The following is a 5,262-nucleotide window of genomic DNA, read 5'->3' on the forward strand; positions in this document are numbered from 1 at the left end:
CCCAACCACCAGGTTGTGTGCAGCGGCGAGATTGATGATGCGTTGTCCATTGTCATTGGAGTTCTCATGCAAGCTATGGTCACCAGTATACCGCCTGTGGACTGGTTCCCTCCCTATCTTTGCATTCATGTCCCCAAGAACGATTTTGACATCATATCTTGGGCAGGCGTTGAGGGCTTGTTCCACCAAATCGTAGAGGTTATCCTTTTCCGACTCGCTGGAATCCTCCGTAGGGGCATGAACATTTATGAGGCTGATGTTCTGGAATTTGCCTCGCACGCGCAGAGTGCACAGCCTCTCACTTATCGGTTTGAAGCCGATTACCGCGGGCTTCACTTTACGGCTGACCAGGAAGCCCACGCCGAGCATATGATGTTTAGGATGGCAACTATAATAGATATTATAGTCACGCTTCTCCAGAACACCTTGTCCTGTCCAGCGCATTTCTTGGATGGCGGTGATGTCAGCCTTATATTGGGACAGGGTATCGGCCAGTTGCGCTGCCGCGCGAGCTCTATACAGGGAGCGCACGTTCCATGAGAAAATGCGTAAATCATTGTCCGGTTTACTAGGCTTTGGTCGTCGTCGGTGTATCAGTCCAGATCCGAGGCTCCTTAATTCATTCTCACCAGGGGTTTTTTTACAAGAAGGGGAAGGTAGCCCCAAGCTAAACCTGCATTATCCGGCGTGGACGGAAATGGACTGGTTCGCGGCATAGGTTTGACCATAGGTTTATCGTGGGCGTGAAGAGCACTTCACCAACACGTACTACTAGCTATACCTAATGCTAACTGCGGACGGTATTAACCCAACGCAGCCGTTCCCCTATCCACCACCCGGGGACGCGCTTGGTAGGTGGCCCAACCCCCAAGATTCCTTCCTTTAAAGTGTTTTAAACGTAAGATTGTATCGTTTGACATTTATTTTCTAACGTTTGACGCAGATAACCAAGGAACGATTTTTCGAACATTTTCAAAAGTTTAACGTTATTCTTTTTATCAAAATTTTTAAAATGTTAGATGCTCCTCAATAACGCGTTGTTTATTCTAATATTTGACATGTTGTTTCTAACGTTTTAAATGTCTTTCATAACGTTCGAAAATCCCTTTTTTTCTCTGTTCATTCTAAACTTTTGGGCTCTTTAGGCTGTCAAATACCCTCATAGGTTAACCAAGAAGTGATAGATTTAAAATTGAGCCTAGAGAGACAGCCATTTTGAATATTTTCTTTTTTTCTTTTTTTCTGATCTTTAAGTTTTTCATCATAAATGCGGTTTTTGTTATTTTTGAAAATTATTATAATAAAAGAACCTTATTACTTTTCTTCTAAGTTTTCCCTAATAAGTGTGCAGCAAAAAACCGATTTAATTCGAAAGATGGTCATTATTGAGGCCTCGGAAAAATAGAAACAAAAATTCAGAGCGATGGGAAAACCGTGAAAATTCGCTTTGAAAATTTTTTTTAAGGGTGTGGAAAATCGCGATTTTTCGTGTTTCAGAAAAGCTTTAGAAGCCAGATTTGGCGCTAAGACTGTCCCTTAGGTCCCCCTCTACCCTATGTATGCGAATGATTTTCCAACTCCAAAGGAAAATGTGGAAAATCTATGTAAATGTAAGATTTTCCAATTTTTTTTATCTTCATTTCGCTATTTTGAATCACCCTCAAAAATGTGCAACCTAAAAATACATCTAATATGTTGCATTTTTAATGCTCTTTCACATGGTACCATGATTTCCCGGAAAATCGCATGGGAAAATGGTGAAAAATCAATAATTCTTCAAAAAAAAATAATCGAATTATTTTGGGAGAAGAAACCTGTCAAATGTTTTTTCATCATTAACATTTAAAACGTTTGACGAAGTTTGTTTACAATATTTTGTTGAGTTTTGTTTACAATTTCTTTTTTTTGATAAATCCGGCGCCGGAGTACCCAATGGTGAAGTCCGGGGTGCCCCATAGTGGTGACCGGGTGCTCCATAAGTTTTAAGAAGTGTGAAAATGTAAAATAGATAAAGTGGCATGTAAGTACATAACAAAAGCTTCCCGGAAGGACTCATTTTGTGTTAGTGCGATTTTCCTTTATTTTAGAAGAAGAATCTGAGGACACAGTCATCCATCACCTGACCACAAACTCTTTTAAGGCATTAGCGGAGTCTTCCGGCAGATTTTCAAGTAGCCATGATTTTATACAGGTAAAAACATTGCTTCAAGTGTTGATGTTTGGTTTATTCATCTTTTCCACAGTCTTCGAACTGAAGTGACTTCCCATGATCTCTACAGAGAAAGACTCATCGCTCATTCACAGAGCTTCTACTTCCGGTGCCCCATCAGGTGACTTCCAGTGAAATCCCCAAATAAAGGTTCATCGCTCTCCTGAAGAAAGGAAGTGGTTTTTGTGCGTGCCCCCGTCAGAAGTATTCTAGTAGGCACTGCTTTTGGCGAGGACTAAGACGGGTAATTGTTGAGTCTCCAGGCACATTTTTACATTCCACAACACGGGGAAAGAGCCACAAGGTCAAGGTCACAGAAAAAGTGTGGATTCAATTGTTCAGTAAGTTTTATTCTTATTATTCACAAAAAATATTTTTTGAAAAATATTTTTTCCTCAATTATTGCCTCATTCATTGTCTTTCTTTTTACACCTGAGAATTTCTTTTTTACTAAAATTCACATGGTCAAGCGCGTAACGCCCACGCAAAGAACCAAACTACCCAAAAAGAATTTTCTTTTACTAAAATTAAAACGGTCAAGCGCGTAGCGCCTACGCAAAGTACCAAACTACGTAAAAAAAGTATTTTTATTTTACTAAAATTAATATGGTCAAGCGCGTAGCGCTCACGTAAAAAACTAAACTACGTAAAAAAGTCTTTTCTTTTACTAAAATTAATATGGTCAAGCGCGTAGCGCCTACGCAAAGTACCAAATAACGCAAAAAAAGAATTTTCTTTTACTAAAATTAATATGGTCAAGCGCGTAGCGCCTACGCAAACTACCAAGCTACGTAAAAAGTCTTTTCTTTTACTAAAATTAAAATGGTCAAGCGCGTAGCGCCAATGTAAAAAAGTAAACAACGTAAAAAAGTATTTTCTTTTATTAAAATTAATATGGTCAAGCGCGTAGCGCCTACGCAAAGTACCACATAACACAAAAAAGTCTTTTCTTTTATTAAAACTATTATACTCAAGCGCGTAGCGCCTACGCAAGTAACAAATAACGCAAAAAAAGAATTTTCTTTTACTAAAATTATTATGGTCAAGCGCGTAGCGCCTGCGCAAAGTACCAAACTACGTAAAAAAGTCTTTTCTTTTACTAAAATTAATATAGTCAAGCGCGTAGCGCTTACGCAAAGTACCAAACTACGTAAAAAAAGTCTTCTTTTACTAAAATTAATATGGTCAAGCGCGTAGCGCCCACGTAAAAAGTTAAACTACGGAAAGAAGTATTTTCTTTTATTAAAATTAAAATGGTCAAGCGCGTAGCGCCTACGCAAAGTACTAAATAACACAAAAAAAGTATTTTCTTTTATTAAAACTATTATTCTCAAGCGCGTAGCGCCTACGCAAGTAACAAATAACGCAAAAAAAGAATTTTCTTTTACTAAAATTAAAACGGTCAAGCGCGTAGCGCCTACGCAAAGTACCAAACTACGTAAAAAAGTCTTCTTTTACTAAAATTAATATAGTCAAGCGCGTAGCGCTTACGCAAAGTACCAAACTACGTAAAAAAGTCTTTTCTTTTACTAAAATTAATATGGTCAAGCGCGTAGCGCCTACGCAAGGTACCAAATAACGCAAAAAAGTATTTTCTTTTACTAAAATTAAAACGGTCAAGCGCGTAGCGCCTACGCAAAGTACCAAACTACGTAAAAAAAGTATTTTTATTTTACTAAAATTAATATGGTCAAGCGCGTAGCGCTCACGTAAAAAACTAAACTACGTAAAAAAGTCTTTTCTTTTACTAAAATTAATATGGTCAAGCGCGTAGCGCCTACGCAAAGTACCAAATAACGCAAAAAAAGAATTTTCTTTTACTAAAATTAATATGGTCAAGCGCGTAGCGCTCACGTAAAAAACTAAACTACGTAAAAAAGTCTTTTCTTTTACTAAAATTAATATGGTCAAGCGCGTAGCGCCTACGCAAAGTACCAAATAACGCAAAAAAAGAATTTTCTTTTACTAAAATTAATATGGTCAAGCGCGTAGCGCCTACGCAAACTACCAAGCTACGTAAAAAGTCTTTTCTTTTACTAAAATTAAAATGGTCAAGCGCGTAGCGCCAATGTAAAAAAGTAAACAACGTAAAAAAGTATTTTCTTTTATTAAAATTAATATGGTCAGCGCGTAGCGCCTACGCAAAGTACCAAATAACGCAAAAAAAGAATTTTCTTTTACTAAAATTAATATGGTCAAGCGCGTAGCGCTCACGTAAAAAACTAAACTACGTAAAAAAGTCTTTTCTTTTACTAAAATTAATATGGTCAAGCGCGTAGCGCTCACGTAAAAAACTAAACTACGTAAAAAAGTCTTTTCTTTTACTAAAATTAATATGGTCAAGCGCGTAGCGCCCACACAAAAAACTAAACTACGTAAAAAATTCTTTTCCTTTAATAAAATTAAAACGGTCAAGCGCGTAGCGCCTACGCAAAGTACTAAATAACACAAAAAAGAATTTTCTTTTACTAAAATTAAAATGGTCAAGCGCGTAGCGCCTACGCAAAGTACCAAACTACGTAAAAAAGTATTTTTATTTTACTAAAATTAATATGGTTAAGCGCGTAGCGCTCACGTAAAAAACTAAATTACGTAAAAAAGTATTTTTATTTTACTAAAATTAATATAGTCAAGCAAAAATATTTGAAAAATATTTTTGGAAAGATTTGTATGTGGGCTTCATAGTTTCTTATCTCATTCACAGAGCTGGTTCTTCCGGTGCTTCCATACATGGAGTGACTTCCCGTGCCTCCATACATGGAGTGACTTCCCGTGATATCCATAAATAAGAACTCATCGCTTTCCAGAAAAGGGAATTAGTTTTGGCAGATGCCCCCGTCAGAAGCATTCTTAAGTCATTTCTTATCATGAGGATAAAGACGGACTAATTCTTGAGTCTCCGGGCATCCTTTCACGTTCCGTAATACAGAGAAAGAGTATTCAGGTCACAGAAAGAAGTGGATTCATTTTCTTCGTAAGTGTTATTCTTATTATTCCAAGGTTGAGGAGCTTTTTTGGAAAAACTTGTACCAAGGCTTCATAGTTTCTATTCT

General features: G+C 37.3%; 1 long non-coding RNA gene across 1 annotated transcript; it reads left to right on the top strand.

Annotated features, from left to right (window-relative positions):
• The first annotated feature begins 1,384 nt into the window (after window positions 1-1,384).
• On the top strand, window positions 1,385-5,201 carry LOC129794803 (uncharacterized). Its single transcript, XR_008751083.1, has 4 exons — window positions 1,385-2,020; window positions 2,088-2,171; window positions 2,244-2,550; window positions 4,914-5,201. It is a non-coding gene; the product is annotated as an uncharacterized LOC129794803 (long non-coding RNA).
• The last annotated feature ends 61 nt before the right edge of the window (window positions 5,202-5,262 follow it).

The sequence above is a fragment of the Lutzomyia longipalpis genome, chromosome 4 (assembly GCF_024334085.1).
Source record: "Lutzomyia longipalpis isolate SR_M1_2022 chromosome 4, ASM2433408v1".
In the NCBI taxonomy this organism is placed as follows: domain Eukaryota; kingdom Metazoa; phylum Arthropoda; class Insecta; order Diptera; family Psychodidae; genus Lutzomyia; species Lutzomyia longipalpis.